General features: G+C 37.6%; 1 long non-coding RNA gene across 1 annotated transcript in view; it reads right to left on the bottom strand.

Annotated features, from left to right (window-relative positions):
- Positions 1-25394, bottom strand: part of LOC112450467 — a 226955-nt gene extending 201561 nt beyond the window's left edge. The window contains exons 1-2 of the long non-coding RNA XR_003039105.2: positions 25236-25394; positions 24116-24211 (exon numbers count right to left, since the gene is read on the bottom strand). This is a non-coding gene — a long non-coding RNA (uncharacterized LOC112450467). The remainder of the gene's footprint in view (positions 1-24115; positions 24212-25235) is intronic.
- Positions 25395-27449: the final 2055 nt, after the last annotated feature.

Below are 27449 nucleotides of genomic sequence, written 5' to 3'. Positions count from 1 at the left end.
CACACCACTCTACTATCCACATACTCCCATTTCTACGTGCCACGGTACAGGAGATCAATGTGTCGACACAACAAAGCCGGGGTGGTGGCCTTCCTGCCGCATGACAAGGTAGGAAGATATTGAGTGCCTGGCCCCTGATCTTGGTGGTGGAGACAAACCCTCAAGGAATGGAAGAGAAAACGGAAGCAAGCAGATAGAGAGATAAAAGAGCTTGAGAAAAGTGATGGCATCAAGTACAAAGATGAAGAGTAATGATGGGAAAAGAGCGAGATAGGGAAGACCGAGGCCTTCGGGCTACAGAGTGAGAGACAGAAAAAGAGAGTGCTTTCGGGAGAAGATGAGATGGGTAAACTGTAATGAATAAAAATGAGTGTGAGAAAAAAAAATTACTGAGAGAAAAAGAAAGCAAAAAATGTGAAAGACATGCATGTACATGCATCAAATTAAATGTTTGGTTGTAAAGAAGTGATTCAATTTGTAACTTTTCAATAAAGAAAAGAAAACTCACAATGGTCACTGAAATAACTTGAAATTAACAAAAGTGATAGGAAAAAAATGTTCGAAAAATCACCTAATGACAATTGGGGACATTGTTTTGGAAATGTGACTCAACAAAACTATTTAAAAAAAAAATTAAACTGGCCTTGACAAAAAGAATGGTACTCTTAACTTATTATTTTGTTGTACAACCTTTTGAGGTGATCATTGCAGTTGAGATTTCTGTAATTCTGAGCCTTGTGCACCTGTCGACCCACTCCTGCTGAGCAAACTGCTCCAGCTGTCTCAGGTTTGAAGGCTTCCTTCTCCAGACTGCAGGTTTTAGCTCCTTCTCCAGATGTTCAACAGAAGCCCACTTCAGAATAGTCCAGTGTTTTGTTCTGCACCATTATTGGGTGTTTTTAACTGTGTGTTTTGGGACCAATGACGTGTGACTGAGACCAAGCTTTCGGACACTGAGCAGCACATCTCACTCCAGATTGCCTTGGTTGTCTTCAGATTTTATTGTACCCTAAACAGACTCAAGACACCCTGTGCCAGATGCAGCAAAGCAGCCCCAGAACAGAACCAAGCCTACTCCATGTTTCATTTAGGTGCAGTGTTCTTTTCTTTGTATGGGTCAGTGAACATAGAGCTGATGTGACTTGTTGCCAAAAAGCTTCAGTTTTTTCTCATCTGTCCAAAGGACATTCTCTCAGAAGCTTTGAGACTTGTCAATATGCATTTTGGCAAATTCCAGTCTTGCAATATTATGATTTGCTTTCAACAGTGGTGTCTTCCTCAATTGTCTTTCATAAAGTCCACTTTGTCTCAAACAGACTGACGGTGCGATCTGATACTGATATATCTTGACCTTAGAGTTCACCTCTAATCTCATTGGAAGTCGTTCTGTGCTCTTTGGTCTCTGTTGACTATCTGTCTCTTTAATTTGTCATCAATCTTCCTCTGAAAGCCACATCCAGGGAGGTTGTCTCCAGTCTTACACACCTTAAACTTCTGAATATGTCTAGCTGTAATCACGGGAACATCAAGCTGCTTGGAGATGGTCTTATTTTCAGCTTTGTATCAGATCGAACCCAGAATGTAGGCAAACTCAAGGAGCTTCAAAAAATAACAATTTTAATAAACAAAAGGAACAGCTACAAAAATCACAGAGAGACTCAAAGACATAACCTGACTGCAGCATGAGCAGACAACGAACCACTGAGGAGGAGATGGAAAAGACTGAATGAAAAGGCTGAGGCTGATTGGCAATGAGCTGTAGCCTGGACTAATGGACACCAGGGACATGCGAGGATGGGCGTGGCAGGTCGGAGGAGCAAAGACTGACTGAGGAAAATTACAGAGAGGTGGCAGAGAACACAGGGAGGCACAGGGAACACTACTATACAGGAACATAAAGAAACACAGGGAATAAACTTGAACACAAGAATAACAGAACTACGGAAACACAAGTGAGGACATAACTGTAAAACCTAAAATAAAAGATTACCAAAAAATAACTAAATAAACCACAGACCCTGACATTTATAGCTTTCACTTTTAACATGCTGTAAATAATGTTCTCTCTAAGCTCCTGAGACAACTCTTTCCTTAAACAGTGTGGTACACACCATGATACCAAACAGCACAGTGACTACCTTTCACTGTTTAAATTGGCAGACTGACAGATCACAAGACGAAGACACCTGTGATGCTGATTACAGGACACACCTTAGTTTAACATGTCCCTGTGGTCAAATTATTATCTCTTCTAGATGTACTTTCCTTTGTGTCAAGGCCAGTTTTGTTACTTTGTTTTTAAAAATAATTCTGTTCAACCTAAATTCAAATATGACTGATTTTCATTAGTTCATTTTTAGTAATTTTTTTCCTGATTTTTTGGATTACTTTTGCCAGTTTCAAGTCATCTCAGTGAACTTGGTAGTTTTTTCTTTTTTTAACAAAAGGATAAAAACTAATTTATGCATTTCTGGATTTGTGTGGATGTGCTGTCAATTTGTATTAAAAATTTCAATGGAATCAAACACGAGAAAAACAGTTCACTTGTGGTCTTAAAGAACAACAGGACATTTGTACTGATTTGCCTTGAGATTCCTTTGCGGGATAGCAACACAAAATAATCTGAATTACAGCGTGTGAAAGTATTTCAATTCTACACCTAAGATGGAAAATAATACCAGCAAGATTTTCTGTCAGCAGAGGTGCCACAAACAAACATCAAGTGTTTTTTTTTTTTTCATCTGACAGCCAACAATTTTGCACAGTCAGCTTTAGCACCTCACCTTTCTTTAATCTACACATTAAAATTTAATTAAGCATATTGCATTTTAATATGTCTAGCTACATTTACTTCATATCAATATTAATCTTACTAACATATTATCATAATGACAAAACACATTTTTTCACAGCTTTTTTTGCTCATGTTAGAAACAGCTGTGTTAAAAAAAGCATTAATATTTGAGTATTTAACTATTGGCAATTTATAAGCAGTCATTGTCAGTCATCGTAAATCCTGCCTTCACACATCATAAGTCACTTCAGTGGTGTTAACATTTTCTGTTGCACATTTTCAGATTTGAAAAGGAAATAAACACCAAAAACAGTTGGTGGTTGTAAAGTGAAAAAAAAGAAGAAAGAAGAAGTTGCAGTAGAACTGGTTCCTAAGCAGTTTTCAGTTTGATTCTGCATCTGCATGCAGTAAATTTAGATTAATGCACTGACACATACTAAAGAGCAACTACTGATACACTTTGTCAGACTGTGAGCACAACTACATATTGTGCTGACTGTGTTTGTTTTCTTCATTGGATGTCTGTAATCACAATTTGAGTGGATCATCTTTTCTCTGCAAGTGCCTTTAATCTCTGTGATGCAGGAAGTGAATTGCGGCTGCAGTAGGAATAAATAACTCCGTTATATTTGAATATCCATATGAGCTTATATCTGAGGGCTACGGGGGCTCACTCCTCACAACAATGCTGCATTGCGGAGGATTCCCTTGGAATCCCTTTACACTGGGAGAAACACAGACATTAAAGACAGGAGTGTTCCACTATCCAGAACTATGTCTGCTTTTCTCACTCACTTTCTTCCCCTGGGTATAGATTTGAGCACATGCAGGAGTCCACAGGGGGAGATCCTTTATTTGTCTGAAAAAAAAAAGATTTTAATTAAAGAGAATGACTTACTAAGTAAACATTTACTTGTTTTGAACTAGTGATTACTGCTCGTTTATGTCTGAGTTTCTCTTTGTGTGTGTGTGACACTTTTGTTGTTCAGTTTTGTTCTGTGTACACTATATGCTGCATTGTGTATGCATACACTGTCTGCATGTTTGCCCTGCTGAGAATAAATACTTGCGCATGTCTTTGTTTGTGTGTACACGTGCCAATATGTGTTTACTGAATGCGCCTGGCTTCCGTTTCTGATGGGCCGGCTCAGGGGGAAAAGCAGGTTTGGTGGGGCGGGGGCGGGAAGGATGAAAACGAGAGGCTCCAGTCCTCTGGAGCTGACGACTGTTTGTCCGAGAGAATTTATTTAACACAGACGCCAGGAAAATTAGCATTGAAATGACTGTGGTGACAGACTCACACCGGATATCTGCGGTGGCAGACACCAGAAATATTTACGTTTATAGAACTCAAGGGAAGAGCAGAAAAGGACGATGGCGAAAGCGAGACAGACGGAGAGAACGATTCAAACTGAGACTACGCGGTAAGAGTGAAGATAATAAGCAGGGTAAGATTAGGTGAAATGAAAAGCATGGGAAAAATTGAAAGCATTGCTTAAACAAGATGAAATATGTAAGGACACAGAAATGAAATGACTACAGTGGACGTGCTGGATCGTGGAAACAGTTCAGTTATATTTGATAAGGACTTTACTAAAAAAAAAGTGTAGAATACTCGAGGGAGGCAAGAAAAAAAAAACAGAAAAAAATATTTTAGGTCTTGCATAGTTTAAAGTAATGCATATGACCTACTGTCACTATACATTTTAGCTCAGTGTCTGTAAAAATCACTGAGATATATCCATTTGTGTGCTGGTTAAGGTCAATTAGATGTGGCAACCAAATTAAAATGGGCTGACTTCAAAAATCAAAAATTGATCAGTTGCAGATGCTCATCCAAAGATTACTTTCTGAGAATTTTATTGAAATCGGTTCAGTGGTTTCAGATGTTTTGTTAATAAACTAACAGTCATGACTCCAATAGTTATTGTTAAATTTTAGGAAAAATCTTGTGCAATAAGTATCATCTTGTGAATGATTCTCAGCTACTACCATGCCACATTTTAGCACAATATCTGTAAAATTGATTGAGTTATAGGTCAGTTGGCTGTGGTGGCCATATTGTTTGAGTTGGCTCCAGAAATTAATCTGGTGTAGCTTTTCATCCATTGGCTATTTCCTAAAAGTTTCATTAAAATCTGTCCAATGGTATAAGAGATATTTTGATAACAGGCAGACACACAGACATTGAGCAAAAACATTATTGTCCACCTTTGCCTTTCGAAGGCAGGGGATAAAAATCGAGGGCAATGCTCAAACCAGATGAAATATGTAAGAACAGAAAAAAGATAACATAGGTCGTGCTCAAAAGAGGAAATAGTTGAATTCTGAGTCAAACTTGATACAAACTTTAGTGAAAAGAAGTTTGTATTTCTCTGGGAGGTAAAAATAATACAAACAGAAAAAATACCAAAAAAAAGATACTTCCTTCTTTTCATGGTTTGAAATACTGCCCACAGGAAGAAAGAAAAAGATGCTGAAAGAGGAAAACAGGAGTTTGGAGGATTGTAGCAAGTAAGCTCAATTCAGAGGAAAACATCAAAACGGAGGGATCTATGAAAGTGACAAAATGGGAGAAAGAGAGAAGGATTTGACCAAAAAAAAAAGAGTCTGAGTAAAAGTCACAGGCGTGTTCATAATAAAGTGTATGTTCCTTGTGCTTTTCTGTGCATAATTTAATCCCAGAAATAGACCCGTTTTTATTATTCTTATTATTAACAAATGTAACGCAGCATGCTTGCCTCATGAGCTGCTATTACTGCACCGCCGGCTACAGGGGGAACGAGACAGAGGAGAAATAGGCAAAAGAATAACAGTGTCAGAGATAGAAATGGATGAAAGGAAGAATAGAAGCGTGAGGGACATTTGCAAATTGCTTCTGGAAAGTGTGCAGGGAAACACTGCGTTGCCATGGCAATAGATACACTAGTGACTAATATAATTATAGGAGCGTAAACGAGTGAGCATGCACATAAAACTGATGTGAAAGTGAAGCTCTGCGTTTTATTATCAATAAATACCTCAATAGAATTTCCTCATTTAGTGCTGCTAAGCTTTTAATGTCAGGGTCTGTCATCAAAACACCCCCCTTCCTGCCCCTCTCTCTCTTTTGCACACACACATATATATATACACACACACCTTTCAACCACATTCATGAAGGTTTATTATGTTTGCATGCGTCTGAGTCGGCATCAAGGCAATCTGTTTGCTAAATTAAATTTTTGCTCTCACAGAAAATGAATTGACTCAAAGTTTCTCTAAAGATTCATAAAGCCTAACAGAATCATTGGATGGGATTTATTAATACGAGATGGAAAACCACTCTGCAGGCAGCGGCTGCACCAACCTGAATTGCCATATCTGACTGTGACTAAATAGGCAAAGATTGCAAAACATTATTCATTATTGAGCTTGACTGTACGCAAATCCATAGGGGATCTATGAAAACCTGATTAAATCATGCAATAAAGCTTCAAATCAACCACTTAGCCTCTTCATTTGGGTTGATTATTAAAGAAATCAAAAGCCTCAGACAATGTTGCTTTGGGAAAAGGCAATCATGGCTAATGTCATCATCCAAATTTGCACAAATATTATCGCTGCAAAGTCAAATGCAGAATGACTCCAAACAAAGACAAAAAATAAATAAAAATAAGTGAAGATGCCAAATGCCTGCACAATGCCACATTAAGTGTGACTTCTGCAGATCAGATCACCAGCATTTACCTTAGGTTGTGTTTAGATGAGATAAAGTTAAAGCAGAAAAGTAAACAATTCGGGCAGAAAATCTGATGCTGAGAGGATAAAAACACAAATCCCTCACAGGCTAAGAAGTGCAAGTTATCTCTGTTTACTTCTAATTTCGCAATTAAGCAGCATATTAAAATGAAAAAAAAGTGTCTTATCGTTTTTTAAATAAAAGGGCATGAATAAATAACATTTTACAATACATAAACAACTTAAGGCAATAAACTCCACATAAGATGAGACGTTTTCTGCGTTTCATACAATTCTAAGCCTGCTGGAACAGATGTAATACAATGCATGAACAAAGTTTAACTCTTTGGACAGATTTTTCTCCCTGTTTGTTATCTGTTCATTATTGTAATTAACTACCATCTTATTAGCCAAGGCTGGATGTGGAGTGACTCCCTCCCCTCTCGCTGCTGTGATTGCAGCAAAGCTTGGAAGAAGAGACGATGTTTCTGGGTCACCAGCTGCCTCCATTTTCTGCAAACACAGCACTGCTAGACCTCACCAGCTGTTTTCTCTCACCATCCCCACCCCACTGAACTTCCTTTTCTCCTTTGTGCGTGTTTTCTTTTCCCTTTTTTTCCCTCTGTGTTTCTCTATGCTGTTTCCAGATGCTTGCCTGCAGCTAGAAGAAAATTAACTGTCTCCCTCTTTTACTACAGCTCCTACTACTGTGTGTAATTTGTTCGCATATTAATAGAAAAGACATTCAAAAGAGTTGAGCAAGTTTAAAACAGTGGGGCATATCGATCATTATTATTTGAAGAGAGATGATGGGAGGGGGAGTGAAATCGAAAAACGTGGAAATTCTTCTTTTGATTTGGCCACAGTAACGCCAAGATATTTCATCTTACAGCTCAGATAAACATGCAATTACTCAGTCCAGCACTACATTTAATTATCACTCGGTAACCTTGCAAATGAAATCTAGATGGAAAGAGGGGAGAAGATGGAAAATTACAAATATGGAGAGGATAGAAGGGAACAGAGGGAGAGAAGAGGAGAGCAAGAATGCAAATGAAACTGGCAAAAGAGTAATTGGACAAGTGTGATAATTCTAATCCTACAGTAGTTAAATATGCATAAATGGGATTTAATCCATGGGGCAGCAAATGTGTGCAGCTTCTGTGGTAATAATCATAAGTGTGTTTTAATGTATGCCCTATATTATGTTTAAGCCATTTAGAGTGCATGCTGAAGTTTGAAATGCTATTACACACAGTCCGTTTGAGCTCATGTTGCCAAGTGGGTTGTTAAATGTAGTTTCGTATGTTTTGTTTATTGCACTCTAAAGAGAACATCCAAAGGAATTATATATAGTGTCTATATCTTTATTGCTAATAGATTTTAAAGGGAAGCAAAGACAAGACAAAATGGACTTCAGTTTACTGAATCAGAAATGCCAAATAAACAAACAGAATGCTCCTTTAAAACTTGTGAAAATAATTTGTCAGTTGTCTTTTTCACAAATGATCTTGATCAATATGTGCAATGCTCAATACAGTGAAAGCACTAGCATTTAGGGTAATATCTCACTGGGCTGTGACTGCTGAAGACTAGTTGGCAACTCAAAATTGCAGGAGAATTTTAGGAAAACTTTTTCATTGCAGTCTCATTGAATTGTGAGTGTCGAACAAAATGGCTGAATAGTGAACTGACAGTTTTTAAAAATCACGGACTATTTTTGCAAAACCTTTTCTAGGCTGTGCATATTATTTTGTTCCATCCACATCGTACAAAAACTGGTTAAAATGACTCAGTTGTTTTAGTTTCTAGTGCACAAATGTGAGAATTAGTCTTGTTTTAAACCTTTGCATTTTGTTTCCATCCAGATTCAACAAAGCAATGTTTTTTTCATCCTTGACACTGGAAAGCTTTTTCATTTTGTTACATCAAACATTTTGTTTATGTATGTGGATGTAAGGTGAAAGTGCAGCAGAAAATCTCTCTCTGGAGTGCTGCGGATGAGGACTGAAGAAAAATCAAGAACACCTTTTAATGCAGCTACAGACCAAAACATCAATTGTATTGTATTCTAAGTAAGGATGTCTACATTTTGATGTATTAACTGTGTAAAGTGTAAGGAAAACTAAGATCAAAGTAAATATTAGCGCTGCTGCCAGTGGTGCATTAGGGTCATCATGGTAACCACACGTGTCAGCAAACTTTAAGAACAGCAGACAGAAAAACTAAAACTTAAGCTTAAAAAAACAGTTGCTGTGCAAAAATTATAAGACAGATCTTATACATTCTTGAACCACGAGTGTTAGAAGACACTGATGGTGATATATGGAAATTTCTATTTTTCTACAGTGTTTTATGTAGGTGATATGACAAGTTAAAAATACCCTTCATTCCAGGTTTGAAGAGAATAAATTGGGGGGAAAAACCCTGAAGTCTGTGGAAGCTTAGGTGTGTGCTCTCTGTATTCTGGAGAGATTTGAGAGAAAACCACAAGTCCTTTAGCAATGAGAGGCACTGGGTGAAAAAAGACAAACATCTCTATGTTTTGATGTATAATTTGTAAGTTGTGGGAGTAAAAAAAAAGTTACAAAGGTTTGAAAAATAGATATACAAGATATCTAAGTTCCAGTTCAGACATGTACATTTCAACTTTCTATGACCCATTTAAACTTTAAATGATGTTTCTAAAGTGAAGTATGTCTGAGCTATTAAGCTCCAACGAGAGCTGGGTTTTCTCATCTGTTTCATCAAAATCTTAATGATCACCAGTGGGAAGTTTTTTTGTGCAGCTTTTGCGAGTTTTGTCTAAGTTGTATGGCATACCACCACCAAACGTCATAGTACAGTACTCCCGATCAAGCCACACGTTGTGATGTATAATTCAGACGTTTTAGTTCAAAGTCGTGCAATGAGATTTTTTACCAAAATAGTAACAAGAGTGCTTCAGTGCTTATGCACTAAAGTACCATTATTAATAACAGTTTAATCCTTAATAATATCTGCTTTGTTTATATAGCAAAGACTGGATAAAGCATTAAAAGCCTTCAATAAATCAAGTCATTTTGCACACAGCACACAGACACAAAGATATATGCATGAAAAAAGGAGATAGTGACACTTAATGGCATCTTGGGGCCAATTTGAATTTAAAAACATGCAATCACTAACTTCAAGCAAAAAAAAAAAAATTATCATTTCACTCACACGCTTTGAGCCAAGGCTGGGAGGAAATGTTAAACACTCTGACAGCAGCCAATATGCCCTTGAACACACACTGTCTGTGCCACAGTTCAGTAAATCTTTTGGGAACAGTTACGGCACGCAACAGCAGCACCACCAACACCATCACATGCCTCACTTCTTCACTCCAAGTAGAGATTTTCTTATCAGACTTTTACACAAACTTTCAGCTGAGATAGAGACTGTTTCACATTCATGTATTATTCAAAGTTTTTATCTTGCTGGTAGACAAATCTTAATCAAACACAGTACTGTTCAAATGTGTCGATCTTTGAGTTTGTTCTTATTTACAATTGTGTAGACTACTTTGAGCAAGTTGTATATAGAGGTAATTACTTCCTGACAGTTGTCATTTTATGCGCATCAGGGATGTAACAGTACACAGAATTCACATTTCTGTACATAACTTGGTTTTGAAATCAAGGTTTGGTGTGTTTTCTAAACGGCGGAGGGAAGATCTTTTTTTGCACTACCAGTTTTTCTAGCACTGGCTGTTGTGATGGGAATTTTGCCATATGGTTTCTCTAATTTCCATTCAAGCACCGTCTCCTTGAGTTGCTCGGCCAGATGTGTGCTTGTGTGTTCATAAATCGGGCAAGTTTGCAGAACATGGCTTTCCATCTTCCAGTCGGGTGTGATGTAGCGCACATTTGCTGTTAATTAACTCTCAGCAGCCCTGGATGTCCATCCATCATTTGTGAGAGCGATAGCAGAAGCCTTGGATGAATCATGGACAAATATAGCTTGTATTTGCTCATAAAAGGGCGAGTATAAACTGCTGTCCCACAAATCACACAAACATTCCTACTGTGGGCCAGCACAGCCTTCACTCATGAATCAATACAACAGGCAGTGAATGACTAGCTATGTTACTAATAAACTTGTAAAACTATGTGAACTTTTTTCACATAGTACTTATTCACTACACTGTTTCCTAGTCACACATTTCATCAGTGTTCATAACAAAAAATAGATGGGTAACAAAGACCATTAGGTAGATCACTTCAAATCATCTAACACTACATGAGATGCCTTTTGAACCACTCCAACTAGTACCCTAGAGAGTGTAATGTGTCCCACTCAACGCTTCAACCCACAGAATGCTGACTGACTATGAAAGAGCTTCGCAGTAAAGGGGCTCAGAAACACCATTTATGGCTTAGCCTCATGTAAAGGTCCAGGAAATGACAGGATTTCCCATGACCTCATAAAACAATTCGAGACCTTTTTGTTCCTACTGAATGAGGATTTCTATCAGAGCATAAAAAAATGTACTGTTGAAAATGAGGGATGCCAAGATTATCACCCTCCGGGAGAGCAAAACCAAAAAGGATGTTTGCAGAAAATATAGAGTCATCTACCTTTTCACTATAGCTGCTGAAGTGTTTACACAGGTCTATTTCTGTCACGGTTCTACTTCTGAGCTGAAAAGTCTGCAGTAAAGATAATATTTACCTTTTCCCACTTTCAGAAGTGCAGAGAACTGCATACTGTATACTCATAAACATGACTTTAATTGACGCAACCAAAACATTCGATCCCATAGCAGAAAAACAGATCAGATCAGGAAAGACCAGAATCTGCACTTGTTCCAAGCCCACCTCAGAGACAAAAAAAGAGCAAGCTTTTTATTGGAGACACACACAAAGCCAACTATAGTAACTATTCTGACTGGGTCTCCAAAGCTGGCAATGACTTCTCAGCTGACAATCAGTCTGAAGAAAACAATCAGGGAAAGGGAGATAGTAACGAACCTACACTTAACCTCAACAGCTTGTCTATACAATGTCTTTGATTGGTTCACAACACTTTTATTAACAATGCCCTCTGTGGACACAAAAATGATCAAAAGAATCCTGAAAAAACAAAAAGAATAAAGCTCATTTGCCTTATCATTCAGTAACATAATAGGAGCGTAATGGTCCATGTATTTGTATAAACCATAATGGTACAGGCATCTTTTTTTGTTTTCTTGTTCTTTTTTGTTGCCACAACTTAAAAAAGTACAGAAAGCTATTTAATCTAGTGTACAGCCTTCTTCCAACAGGAAGTGGTATGCACTGTGTACCGTGCAGGGCTAAAGCCCAAAGCAGGGAGGGCGCACAAGCTGCACTGAAGTTTACTGCTGTTTGTTGAGAAACTAAAAAAACTTTGGCTAAAGTGGCCAGACACAGCTTGAATGCTGCATGAATCTGTCAGATTGTCAGAGAAAAGCCCTGGCGTTACATTTACCAATGAGGAGGAAAAGAAAAAGAACAAGCAGCAGTTTTTGTCCATAATGCCCTCAGACTTCAGAGATTTTAGGCTTGTTTGACTGAAGCTCATGCATCAACAGCCTTCATGTATCCCGCTCTGAGTCGACAGCAATGTTGGGGTGTCGAAAGAGAGCTGCACAGAGAATCATAAAAATAATTAACAAAATTGAGGCTGTGGAGTGATCAGCTTCCAGTGATCATTCTATCCATGAATACACAGAAACTCCAGTGTTTGTTTGTATTTTTCCTGTTGTACCAAAACCTGACCCTCATATGAGGTAGGTATCAAACGGCTATGGTGTACCAATACAACCCTACAGAATAATAACCCCAAGCAAAAGGTGAATAATATGATCCCAGTGCTCATGCTTATGTCACTATCAAATTTTAATATGGAAGTGACTCAAGGACTATGTATGCCAGAAATGAGAGAAGACCTAATATATTCTGGGAATATCCTGGCAAGACAGAGTAGCTGAGATCTCCTGCTGACCTTCCCAGCATTTTCATTATGCTCAGACAACACATGCTGTGCTGGCTGGGCCATGGCCACGACATGGAGGATGGCCACATTCCAAAAGAAATCCTCTATACACAGTTTACATTGGGAAACAGAAACACAGATCAGTCCCAAGCTGCATCAGACAGTGTTCTACACAAGAGAAATGAAGGCGCCTGACTTTGACAGTCAATCCTGGACAGCACAAGGTGAAGAAGCATTCTGACTGAGCATTCAAACAAACTAAGAGAAGGAAATGAAAAGCAGCAGACAAGCAGAAAGGAGAACAGCTAATCCAAAACATCATAGACTCTACATTTATTTAAACTTTGGAACAGAAGCTGCCTTTATTTTTTCCATAGGTGTCTTCAACCAAGATGAACGACTGCAGATAAGAAGTCGAAGTACAACAAGGTCATCCAAGACCAATTGTGATCTACAGAAGTGCAGCAAAGGAAATCAGAAGCTTGATCATTTTATTGGACATATACTATGAATAGACATGGGAGGCATTTTATGCCAACTAGATTTCCACATTTATGATTTTGGCATTTTTTTAAATAAAGGATAAGAATATGCAGTGGATAAATAATGTAACTTCAACCTGTCAGAACAACAAAGCAATAACCACGGAGCCTTTTGTAAACTGTAGTTCTGATTAATTGCTAATATTAGGTAAAACAACAAAGGAAAGAAATTACATGAAACAAGTAAAATACAAAGTCACACCCTGCAAGAGTAAAGGAGGGCAGAGTTGATTGAGGGAAAGAAGCAAGAATGAAAAGTCAGAACCATAAAGCTCTGTTACCATGACATCCACACTTTCACTGGCTCACTTTAATGCTTAATCAAAGTCTAGTCTTGGTGATTACATGACTCGTTTTTTTTTTTTTTCATGAGCAAAAAAAAAAAAAAAAAGCTCCTTATGCTGCACTCCAAATAATCATTTCTAATTTATTCTCACCAGTCCTGAACTGCCAGCCAACGCTATTAAAGGAAAGTCAGGATGATGTGCTGTCAGAAGCCAGAGAAAGATGTCATCCACGGCAATAAGCTGGTATTAACTATCGTCAAATTATTTTCAAGAACTAAGTAACTTTCTCCTCATCTTGCCAATTGGACCCTGGCTCCTGTTTTGCAGCTTGTAAAATGGTTATTATCGTATTTGCATAACTATGTATAAAGCCTATAGATGCAAAGCTGAGCCAATGAATGTCTCTTTTTATAATTATATAAACAAAGATTACTAAACTCTGTTCGTGTGGGAAAACCCTTCTTTGGAGTGGACATATTTTCTGTAACATCTGTGATTAATACATGAACATGTGGCAGAGCAGTGTTCACCTACACACACACAGTCTGAATATACAGAACAAGAATTTAATTACCAATTATGTCTGCTTGGCTTTTATGACTGCCTCCTATTCTTTTGATTCAGGTGTGTTCATATGTGGGAAAAGAGAAAATGAGTGAACTAGGACGTTAGAATTGTGTTTATGTTGTAGTTAAGCTGACGTTTTGTTGAGATGTGCACTTTCCAAAAGCCCTGTGGGGGTACAAGGGGCATGCCCAGCCTTCTCTATTCAGTCACACATTCTGACACAAAGTACAACGGACAGACCAGGCCATGCTGTTGTGTTCTTAGGTTTACACAGCGGATGCATTTATGTTCTGTTCTGCTATTATTACTTCTTGTTGCTAGAGGGCGCTGCAGTGACAGTGTAGTGCAGAAAAGACTGTTAGAGAGGAAGAAAGACAGACTGAGATGCAGAAGAGACGAGACCCCATCATATTCTGTAATGGTGTCTGGCATAATGGCACAGCTACTGCAATAAAGTTTGTGTGTTTAACGTTGGCTCTTATTTTCATTACAACCGCAACAACATATGCGCCCAAACACATTATACTCTCCTGTATCTAACACTCAAACAAACAAAATAAAAGGGGTTAATTTCATCCTACCTGTCATACATATTCATAATGATCTAACAGGAAAATATTCACATGTAAACACCTTCATTTGGAGCACAGTGAAAGTTGAAACCTCTTGGAGTACAGTCTGGGTTACACATAACGGAGGTGCTCTACCTGTGCTGTACATTCCCATAAACTCTCCAGTGTCCAACCGACATGGATTTAGGCGGACAGTGGCTGAGTTGATCCACAGTCATGTGATTGAACGAGACAAGAGGTTTTAGCGGCGTGATTGAGTGAGACGATCGTATGTTTTAACCTTTGACTTCGCTTTATAGAATCATCTTGGGTAGATTTACAGAGGCTGAAAGGCTAAAAGGTGTTTTCACTTCCAATGACACACTGCAGGCGTCAATACTGACTGAAAAATAGTAATGCTTGATGCAGAAAATTTACGACACACACACACATACACACATATACATACATACACCAATCTGACAGTTGGCTATCCTGTAGCGCTGAGGGGGATAGTAGTATGGGTTGATTTTCTTTCACACTGACAGGACCACTAAAGCTAAAATGTCAGTTGGGGTAGAAGGACAAAAATACGCACACACACAAAGAAAGTTGGGATTAATATTATTAGGGCTATAAATTTGAATGGTTTGGTGGGTGATGTGTCACCATACCACATTTTACAGTTTGTGACATGCTCTAAAACTACATGATCACATCCAGCTCTAATTTAGAGATGCCATTAAACCGGGCTTTTATGGGAGAAAAAAAATGCTTGAAGGCTTAACATTTGCTGCATGAAGGAAAGGACCTTCAGCACAAGTTTAGTTTTTTTTTTTTGTTTATGAAAGTGCCCAGACGCTTCATCTGTAAGATTATAGAGCTAAATGAAATCTGTCTCGTTTTTTCCATGTTGTTTTTTTCCATAAACAACTTTAATTCGTTAATGGCATTTCAACAAATGATCAAAATATCATCAGTCAGGTTGAAATTTTAGGACTTTGGATTTATTGTGTTGGAGGTTAAGTGAATTTAATTGGCTTGCGATATCAGGGTCACCACATGCACACGTGCATCTTTTTTGGTTTGTTTTTTAGTTTTCCTATAATTCAGCATACAGTAAAACCTAAAGTCATCAGTCAGTATTAGGTTCAAAGAAGTTTTTGCTTCTTCTTCTAGATAATTGTTCGATTTCGGCCCTTACTGTCCTTGTAGTTGGGCTGCAATTCTATCTTTTTATAACAGAGGTAATGCATCATTTTGCATCACATATATTGTTGTTCATGTTTTTTGTGTTTAATGATTGAAGTTAAATCATCTTAAAAGTTTACTGCGGAATTGCTGTGGAAACATAGCACTTTGTCTTTTTAAGATCAAGACCACAAGGTCGTTTTTCATCTCAGCCTCGAATAAATTTTGGATAGTCACAGCTTAGAAATAATCAATTTCTCTTTTTTAAATTAGTGACAGAAAGTGTCATGTAAAGCAAAAGTAGGCTACTAAGTGAACACAAGTGTTTATCAATCTGCACAGAACTCTTCCCACCCAGAACTACTGATAATGAGAGTCTGGATGTTAAAAAAAAACAGCATATTTGCAATTTGCACTGTCTGGTTTATTCACTGTCTCCAAATATAGATGCAAAATATGACAAAGTGACTGCAGTAAGTTCACAAAGTAGTGAGATTAAAGCAGTGCAGCATATGGCTCAGATGCTTTATTACTAATATTTGTGAATTATTTTTTACACAAAAAATATTATCAGTCACAACTTTTTAGAGAGCACATCTTTTCACACCAATGAAGATACATATGTTACAGTACAAATGCATTAAAACTATTACATTATTTGTTATATGTGATGGAGAATCTGTGACTGAACTTAATCAATTTATCAGATTGTTGTTAAAATTAAAGCCTAAAAGAATCATTAAATCAGTTTTAGAAAATGATTTGTTTGCTTCTTTTGTTGTTGTTTTAGATGATTTCCCATTTTCAATTTAATGATGCCTTTCATGCCAGAGTTTGATATTAAAATCATCTTATGTTGAGAAATGATGGAGTTGTTTTGGTCAAGCTTTGAAAACGAGGTTCTGCGCAATCTGAAACGATACCATGAGACATCATGTGCAGAGTATGTGCTGTGGATGATTCTTAGCTGTTACCACACCAAATTTTAGCTTAATATCTGTAAAATTGGCTGAGTTATAGCCATTTTTGTGTTGATTAATTTTGATTAGCCATCTTGAATTGGGGTGACTCCAAATGTTAATCAGTTGTAGAGGTACACACTCAGTGATTATTGTCAGTTGGTCAGTAAAAAACCTGTCCAGTGATTCATGGGGTGTTTTGCTGACTGGCAGACACAGTTGGCTTTAATAGTTAATGGCAAAGTTTTAAAAACATCTCATGTGTTCAGTTAGTCCTTGAAGTATCTTATGTGGATGAATCTCAGCTACCACCGCACCAAATTTTTGCTTAATTTGCTATGTTATAATCATATTTGTGTTTGATAAAGGCACTTAGCTTTGGTAGCCATTTTGAAAAGGATTGTCTCCAAAAGTTAATAAGTTTTAGATGTTCATCCAATGATTACTTGAAGAGTTTCTTTCAAATCTGTCCAGTGGTTTATTAAATTTTTGGCTAACACTACAGATAAACGCCCACACAGACATGGACAAAAACCTTATTTCTGCTTCACCTTTGATAGCTGGCAATAATCACAGCTTGAAACAGAGATAGTTGACAGCCAGTACTGCAGGAAAATAAAGTGTAATGGTGCATAAACACGAGCACAAACAAAGGACGACGCATCAGCCTTACCAGAAACAGAGGAATTAGCTCATCACCAGAACTGAGAAACACTAACAACAGTCTTTACAATAGCGCAGTTCTTTATTGAGTTTTTTATTGTTTTATTTTTTTGGGAACAGGACATTGTGTGTCATCCTCAGTGTAAATAAAGGTTGAGTAACATTAATCTATTGCAAACATAAACACTGACACGTTTCTGCCTGACTGAAGCATTCAAGCCTGATGAACCTGTAACACCCAAGCATTGTTCAAGTAAGGACTGAAGAACAAAACACTTGGCACACATTAACTGACTGCACGCATTGATTCTCTCCACAAACAGTGATGTGTTTACTTAACAGTGGTAAGTGGGAAGAGACTCGGATGCTATTGACTACAGCTGGAGCCAAAATCTAATAGTATGTAAAGCATCCTATTGACACAGATTAACCAGTGAAAGCGATGGCTTGACCTTTTTAAACACCGACTGCCCTCAAAGGGCAACAGATTGCCGGGTAACAGTAAAAACACATCTTACTGTGTTTGTACAAACAGAAACTTTAAAGAAATTAAAAAATATCAAACAACACAAACAGAAATTTTGGGCTTGTCATTAGCATCTAATAGCAGGGACACTGAACTTGACCAATAAATAAATTGCATGGCTGATTTTAGTGCTAATCTAGCCAAATAACTAGGATGACATTAAGGTCAGTCAGCAGGTGCCAGTCAAAGCACGTTAGCATTCCTGCTGCTCCAGCTGCACATTTATAATGACAGCGCTGAACTGGACCATACAATGAAGACATTAGGTGAACTGTCCAGTTTGACACGGAGGAGCGGGACAGGTTCATCCATCACAACAAAAATAACACAAACCAAGGGACCCGCTCTGGAGGCAGATGGATGAGCTGTGCTGGGCTGTCAACAAGAACTTTCACGGTCAGCTGATGAGAAATAAAGCCGTGCTCACTAAAATGTGCACGATGATTTGATCACAGAACTCATCCTGTCACTTGTACAAGAGTTTTAATGTTAAAATATTCAAAAATATCAGGAGACAATCCATTTTTTTGTGTTTAACTTTTCCGTAATCTTCAATAGAGTTCATTCATCTTTTTGTCCTTTGCAAATCGGATTTGTAATGAAAGGAGTTTAAAGGTGATTTCAATTTCTATTTATTTTTATATTATTTTTTTAATCATTTTGTTTGTTTACTGTTCAGCGCAGCCCCTAAAATAAATAAGCAGTGCGCGCTGCAGTGTGTTTTCACCTGCAAATAAAAAGACGAATGAGGTTTTTCTGAATGAAGTCTATTTCATCTGATAACAAAGATGGAAGATCAGATCATCTTTGCAACGCTTGGAAGTTTCTTTTCACAAGCAGAAACGCCACAGTAAAAACTGTTTCACAGTGCAACCAAACAAATCCAAATGTCACACAGGAAACCAGAGAGACAAGAGTCAGAATTGGCTTTCTGCCAATCTGATGAAGATATCACTTAATTTGTTTATTCATTCTTTCTAAATATCTTTTTTTTCTTATTGTTGCAGGATGTTCTGGATCTACCTGCCACTCAGCGAGACTCTTATCTCTGATCTCTGATCTGGTTCTGATTTTCTTTCTCTCCCATCTTCCAAAATTCTGAATAAAAGCCATAAAATATTAAAGGCCTAGCATTCATTGAAGGAATGCAAATCGCTTGCTGCCTTTCACGCCAGAGTTTCAGACTAAGACCATTTTTTGTTGAGAAATGATGAAGTTGCGGTTGTTTTGGTCAAATCTCAGAAGTAATGTGTTGTAAAATCTCATGACGTTGTGAGACGTCACGCTCAGACTGTGAGCTGTGAATGACTCTCAACTACAATCACACTAAAGTTTAACTCATTATCTGTAAAAACGACTGCCTTTTAGCCATTTTTTTATGGTCAGTTGGCTGTGGTGGCCATCTTGAAATGGTTTGACTCCAAAAGTTAAACAGCTGTAGATGTATAATTAATGATTTCTTTCTGCAACTTTCACTAAAGACTTCTCCAGTGGTTTATGAGACATGCACACAAAAAAGCCTTATCGCAGGAGATAACAACAGTAACAGTACTGCGACATGAAGAAATCACATTTAAAATGTCTGTAATCTGCAGCAGATTCTAGGAAACAACTGAATTCAGTCAAACTAAACTGGTTCTCCTCAATGTTTGGACAATCAGTTAATGGGATCAATACCCAGCGGTGCCATCTGGGATTTTGATGGTTTTCCATAACTGGTTTTGGAAAGGAGCAGTTTACACATTACATTTCTGAGTACTTTAAATCTCCACGTGTATTACTCTAAGAGCTTTATTCAGCCTTACTGGATATCTGTCACCACACCCTTCTTATCGGGTGGTGACAATGAACAAAAACCTCTGTTCTGACTTGTTATTCCAAGAGGACCTGAGAAGAGTCAAGAAAAAGCTCTGTTACTTGCTTTGATCTCGCCGGCAATTATGTGATTTGTATCGAACAACAGCCTTCTGATTGTGGCTCCGTTTTATCCCCCAAAATGCCCTACTTGCCCAAGAACATTAAAAACCCATTAACTTAACGAAAATTATTACAATTATGCTAAAGCCTTCTGTCAAAAAAAAGAGAAAGGAATAGAAAGGAGACTTTGACTCATGTCTGTACCAAAAATGGAACAATACCAGAAGGAGCAAAATCATTTTTACTTCATTTTACTGCCAAAATGTGAGTGATACTGTTCAAGATGTTCCCTTTTTTTTCCTTTTCCACAAAAAAAATCATCCAAATGTTAAAAAATGATGTTCTAAATCCATCAGAAGGATATCTTTAGCTATAAAGGAGGTTCTCCGTGGAGTAATCTAGTCAAAGGAAGCAAATTTTTTAAAGAAAAATATAGCATATACTTTTGGCCTATATATACAAGGCAACATTTATTCTCATCTTTTAAAATATTTACATAAAACAGTATTTTTTTTTTCCTCGTCACCAAAGGGGAAAAGGCAAACAGGTTTTTGCTCGTGTCGGTGTGTTTGTCTGTCATATTCGCATTTTTTATGTACCATTTGAATGAAAGTCTCAGAAAGTAATCAGTGAATATACGTCTATAGCTGATTAATTATTGGAGTCAAGTCCATTCAAAATGGCCACCACAGCTAGGCAAATAGCTATAACTCAGCCAATTTTGCATGTATTGGTTTAAAATTTGGTGTGGTAGTAGCTGAGAGTTATTCACAACACAAGCTCTGAGCTGTGTTTGTTACCAAAACATCTCCTGAACACCTAGACTGATTTTAATGAAACTATCTGAAAGTAATCATGAGGTGTATCTCCACAAGTGAATAACCTATGGAGTCAAGATGGCTGCCACAGCAAAATAACCTTAAGAATCACAAAAACTGGCTATAATTCAGCCAATTTTACAAATATTGCACTAAAATATGGTGTGGTAGTAGTTGAACATCATCTGCAACAAACGCTGAGCTCTGTATATTGCACAATATATTTTTTTTTTACTTTTGACATTAACTGTTGGAGATTTTAACTGTGATTTAATAATTGAAATTCCTTTGTGTGCAATTACATCTAGATTGTACCAGACAATAAATACATTGTGGACACCAATGCAAATTTAACTCTGAGCATTTTTATTCAAGGCAACGAATTTCCACAATGTGGCTTTCAGTGAGTAAAAAGTTTCAAAAAATAGGCAAGTTGAAGGACCAAACTTAATCACCTTCAGTGTTCTGTAGAGCACAAGGACATTGCTGGGCTATGACAGTCTTCTTAAATTTAATAGAAATAGTTTGATGCTTCAACAAGCACAATCAGCTGAAGAGTGTTAACAACATTGCTGACCAAGAATGTCCAATTTGTGCCTTTTCCTCTTGTTCTGTTCGTTATAGTAAAGTCAAGCTGTGTATACGCAGCCATAATAGGTACACACACCACACACACTCACGAGGACGTGCCCACGCAAACACACCCGCTCTAAGACTCCAGAGACACAAGGTGCCCTTTCTCTCTCCCTCTTTTTTCTAATCCTGGCAATTAGTGAGAAATAATTAATGATAAAAAATGAAAAAGTTGAGGGCAGAGAGCCTTGAAGATAGAGTTCTGCACCGTAAGCATTCAATCCCCCCTTCTCAAGGTCCTTAAGGGCCACTGCTCTCTGGCTCTGATCTGCATAGAGCTACTGAGGGAGACAAGAACAACTGGCATCTTTGATATTAGACCCCCCCCCACACACACACACACACTCAATTTTATACTCCCCATACGTCTTGAATATTTGTCTTCTCTTGTTTTCCTGATTGCCAAGATCCATGCAGCTACCTTACCCTCATCTTTTTGATTTCTTTGTAGCTCCGTAACATCATCATCATGTCAATATCAAGGCGTCAGCCTCATCTTTCTAACACAAAGCTACAAACAAAAGTAATTTTCCAACGTGTACTCATTTAATTTCCCTTATCACAATCATGCCACAGGTTTATGTATCGTCTAGAACACAGCCAAATCTGCTCGATCTGGCATTAATCTACTTAGCTGTTATAACAGTAATCTAATTAGCTTTTTTATACACACACACACTGAGAAGGGCAGGTTGGTGACAAGAGCAAAGCTCTGTACCAAAACCAAAACAAAAGGTGTAACTAAGTCATGCAAAAATGAAACAGCATGAGTGCTACCAGTGGAAAAGTTAGATTAGCGTCCTGAAATACTTCAAAGGTTACGCAAGACTTCTGCTGCACCCGCCAGATAAGACTTTGTTTGATTGCCTGCCTGTGAAATGAATAAGAATAGCCATTAAGAATCTGGTATAAATAGGAAGTCTGTGGATGTGATGCTGTGAAGGGACCTTGATAATTCAGTGCAGCAATGCTGCTCTGAGTGGTGGGGGAATGAGGAGGTCGTGACCTTGTGAAGATACTTCAGGGCTGCATGGAAGCATAATGAGAACTGGTGATCAGACTCCGGGGGAAACTGCAAAGTCATTCAAGACTAAAGAGGAACAGGGATATAAATTCTATAAACACATTACTTTAAAAGTACGTGTAAGAATAGATTTCTTTCCCCAAATTAATCCATATTCACTCGTGGTTTAATGTGACTCTGCAGCTGCTTTTATATATGAAAGCATGTCTGGCTGCACAGTTACTCTGAGCAGAAAAACTGCTGAGGAAAAACAGCTTGGGAAGACTGTCTGGGGTTCTTTTTTTTTTTTTAATACATTCCTGAGCACTTCTGCCCCCTGGTGGAGGTTTGCAGTCGCACCATGTTGTACATTGCAATGAGGGCTGCAGCACAGCTACATTATGAGAAGGACTGCTATGAGAATAGTCTGGGGGTTTCTGCTTATTGCACCACCTCTGCGTCTCGAAGGGACGCTTTGATCTTTGCATATATTTAAATTCCAAACAGGCAGAAATACCAAAGGCCGATAAAGCTCATTCATTCATAAATGCGGCAACTGAGATTAGAGTTTGAATTACGGAGAGACTGCACATCATTTCATAATGCTCTTTGAGCAAATTGTGTTTCATTTATAAGATATTTCATAAAGGTGATGTCAGACTTTAAAAAACGACCCACAAAGTGATTTTTATTTTGCTGCCAGAAGTAATAATCTATTTCAGACTCAAGCTATACAGATACATCAGTCCTGTAATTGTCTTATTAGACACATCTTTGTTTAATCTTTTTGAAATTATTGCTTACTTTAAGCATAAGCATAGAAATGTGATGCCAAAAAATTGCTGATTCTATATTAGAGGGGAAATGGAAAGGAATGTCATAATATTAGAAAACACTAAGATAAAATTTGATCAGTTAGATCTAACTGAACATACCGATTGTAGTTCCCTGTTTTGGCCAGCAGATGGCATCAGTAGTTAGTACAGTGCTTTGTAATTCAATGCATCTACACTTGTTCCCTTTCTGGATCAGAGCCAGTGATGAGGGAAATGCAGTTCCTTATTTCAGGATTTTCACAGGACAACTCAGGTTTCACATTTTGAAAAAAAATGTTTCAAACTCTACTTTTGCTTCATTGAAAAAAAAAAATCTTTCAGTCTCTGCTGAATCTTTTGTTCCCTAAATGTAGCAAACATATGACAAATCTACACACAAAGGCTTCTTTGTCAAATTGGCTTTGAAACAGCACAGCAGAAATTCTCTTCTATGTAAAAGGAAGGCCTCATATACAATAGATCTATAATGGTCAAACTGAGAAGTTTAAGAAAACAGCCTAAGAGGCACAAACAAGCAGCAGACGTTTGACATCCAAAACAGCAATCATCTGAACGACCAAACTTGTACAACAACACGTGGCTTTTTACCCTGAAATTTGCATGGCTTCCCATATAAGAAACAGCCTTAAATTTTAAATAAAATGAAAGACTAAATGATAAAAAAAAGGATGTATATAAACTACGTATATGCATAAACGTATGTATCTTATTATTAAATTAGCTTCACTGCTCTATGAGTATTTCACCCTGATTCTCCAAACTGAGCTCACTCTGACCTGCAGGAAAAGACAGTGGATCTATTCCTTTTCAATCAGCCAGGCGATGAACCGGGTAAAAGTGGGAGAGGAGGAGCTTCCCCCTTCATAAAAAGCAAAGCATAAGCCAGCAAAAGGAGGTGTCGCCTTAAGATCAGTTATCTAAGCAGAATTAATGTTCCCAACCAACAGACCGACGGACATTTTTATCACTCAAACTCTGAGAAAACCCCAACGTGACCAAATCAAAACACAGCTTGTATTGCCAAGTCAGAAAAGGTACAAAAATAATAATAAAAAAATAGGAACTAATCTATTTTGTGCAAAAGTGGGGCATGGTAACAATGAATGAATATGAATGTTTTATCTCATACCTGGAATGTGACATGCGTAAGGAGGAAAATCTTCCTTGAAGAGTTCCCCTGAGGGCCACCAATGGGCTGCAGTTTGTCTTAGAGGTCAGAGGTCACCTGAAGAATACAATTCAGCTCAATCAAAATATGTCGCTAAAATGTGTGAATTTTAACTGAAATCATCTAACTTAAAAATGATCAACCATTTAAAATACTCTGAGATTTATTAGGTAGTGTGTTTCAAGTGACTTAATAAATAAATTTCTTAACAGCTTGTGAAGTCTAATTTGCTTTTCTACATTTTCATCATTGTTGTGCAGGTTTACTGAGCATTAGCCTATTTAGCTTTTCAGTTCTGGGACATTAGAAACTTCATGAATGGGAGACAGTACCATCTTTATCTTGGAGTGATAAAAATACAAATTTTCTTCATTTTATCAAACCATATTTATTTCCTCACTTGAGTAAATCTGCCGGTGTGGCTTTCTAAACAATAACAATTCGAAAACCTCCGCTTTTATTTCTGCGTTTGACCCTTGTCGGGTTCCGTAGTGTTTCTGTGTCGTCTTTCAAACAGGTGCATTGCATTACCTCATTAAAGAAAAGAGACAATCTATATGAATTTAAAAAAACAACTGGACATTAAAGTAACTCTAATTTACAGAATTCACGATTAAAGTTTCACTTTTTAGATGTGGGTGTCAAAAGTCGATAAATATATATATTTTTAAAAGGTTCATTTCGGAATTTGTTTTGAAACTTTTAACCCCATTTCTCCTAGTCCTTTTGGAGTCATACTGAGGCCTCCAAATGGCTCATATGTTTGTAAAAAAAAATTAAAATAAAATAAAAAAAGTTTATTTGCTGTATTCATAAAACACCGCTGCATTTGATAGTCCAAATAACTGTCAAAACATCAGCAGGGTTTTTTTTTTAAATCTATAAATGCAATAATTAGTCAGTTTGGAGTTCACTTCTTATATCAGTAGAGTAAATTCGGTGACTCTTGTCAGGTATTATACTACATATTACCATATAAATTGCACTAAAGGGCAGACTTGACTTATTTTTACTGAACTGGTCAGTAACTTTAGCACCAAAGCGACAAATGCGCGTCACGAATCAGACAAAAAAAAGTCACCTTACTAAACGCTTTAAGCTCGCAGTCCGCCGCCGTCTGGACAGCTGCTTCGGCTCCTTTTCTTCGTTTGAGGCCGCCGCGTGAACGCAGCGTCAGCGCGCGTGCCTCCGGCCGAGCGTCACGGGGCCGGAGCGTACGCACGCGGGCACGTGCCTGCGCGGCGCGGCGCCGCGCGTCGCTGGAGCCCGACCATCAGAGCAGGGGCCAGAGGAGGGAGGAGGCTGAAAGGTGGCCTGGATGGTGTGAATGGATTAGGCGAGGGGAGAACCACATGAGTGAGCGCGTGAATGAAAGAACAAAGAGTTAATTTAGCAGCACAAACCTCTGCTCCTAATTTGTCTTTGTTTTACAGTTTTAGTTAAAAAAATGATATATATATGTTTAAAAATGATTATATGTGCAATATCAGAAGATGTTGTGCTCAGAGTATGTGTTGTGAATGACTCTCAGCTACTACCACATGAGGTTTTAGCTCAGTATCTGTAAAATTAGTTGAATTATAGCCATTTTCGTGTTTTCTAATATCTGGTGGCTGGAGCAGCCATCTTGAACTGGGGTGACTCCAAACCTTAATGAGTTGTAAAGGTTCATCCAATGATTGTATCCTGAAAGTTTCATTAAAATCCTTCCCATGGTTCATGCGATATGTTGCTAACAGACAGACTTACCTTTGATTGCTGCTCCTGAAGTGCTGAACACATATCTCACACGATCAGTTCACCCTCAGAGTATATGTTGGGGATGATTCTCAGCTACTATCACACCACATTTTAGCTAAATATCTCTAAAAGTGATTGAGTTAGAGCCATGTGTGTGTTTTCTAAGGTTCATTAGCCGTCTTGAATCAGGTTAACTCCAAAAATTAATCAGTTGTAGACTTCAATCCAAACTTTGCTAACGGTACAGACAAAAAAAAAACACATGAATATGCAGACACAAACAAAAACATTATGGCTCTGCCTCAAACTCAACAACAAACATTTAGGCTCTTTATACACAAACATCACTTGTAGTAACATTGGGTTAATTTTAATTAAAGTGTGTCTACATTTTGTTTTTGAAGAAAATACATTTTCTTGAAATTTAGGCAATAAGTTCTTCTCCAGAAAGTAATAACAGTTTATATCAGTTTGTCTTATTGCACTGGAGTCTCCACAGTAAAGTCCTAAACTTCCTCCTCAGTTTGGAAGCAAATACTCACAAAAACTAAATATATGTGTTTAACTGTCCATTTTGTGCTTATAATCTGTACACATGACAGTTTGATCTTTGTGGAACACGTTTGTTTCTCAACTCTAATACACTGGTATCATTTTATGGACTTGATGGCAGATAATTTTGCTTTTGTTACTAATTCAATGTGTTCTCATTAGCCCAGGATTATAATGACATGATGTTAAAATGTACAGGAATCTGTTCTCTGGGTCCAGTGCATCAAACTATGGAAGCCCTGAAGGCTCTAACCTGACTGCAGCTACTGAGCAGTTAATATGCATCTGCAAAGATAGAGAGATGCATAAAAGTACCAGCTAAAAATGACGCTCCTAATTTCAGAATAACAAATAACGTGATTATGTAGGAGACAATAATAAAACAGAATACAGTTTGCAGGTTTGGCACGGTTTAAGTTCCTAACAATAGTCCAATTATGCTGAAGCGGACAGTGGATTTCTCTGATGAAGCTCTCAGAGATTTTAAATATATACGAGTTTATCTGTAAACTCACTAATTAAAAGTATGTTTATGGAAGAAAATATTTTTAATAATCTGCATATTTTTTAAAAAATACAATTGACCTTAATAGGAACAATATTTCTAAAGTATTAGATTTATGTAATGAACTTGTTGCAGGTACAACAAATCAAACTTCAGTTCATTCAGGACGCTGCAGCCACAGGAACAAAATCAGTGAAAAAATGCAGTAAAATCTGATGAGAAGATCCTTTTAACGCTACAATTTTTGACCTAGAGGCAAAACTATTCCAAATTATCTACTGCAAGCAAACACCCACATTGAATGAGCTGAAGGCAGCTAACTAAATCAGGCTGTGTTAGCGAAGCATGGCAGCTGACTGACCAACATCAAGAAGCTGAAGAAAAATAAAACCTTTAAAACCATTTGGAAATTCAAGAGGGACGCATTCTAAATCAGTGAGTCAGTTCTGAGGAAAAGACTTTCAACATTATCCAAAATGTCCTAATTAATATATATAT

The sequence above is a fragment of the Kryptolebias marmoratus genome, linkage group LG18 (assembly GCF_001649575.2).
Source record: "Kryptolebias marmoratus isolate JLee-2015 linkage group LG18, ASM164957v2, whole genome shotgun sequence".
Lineage (NCBI taxonomy): Eukaryota > Metazoa > Chordata > Actinopteri > Cyprinodontiformes > Rivulidae > Kryptolebias > Kryptolebias marmoratus.
Note: the sequence above shows the minus strand (reverse complement) of the source record. Positions and strands in the feature narration are given on the sequence as shown.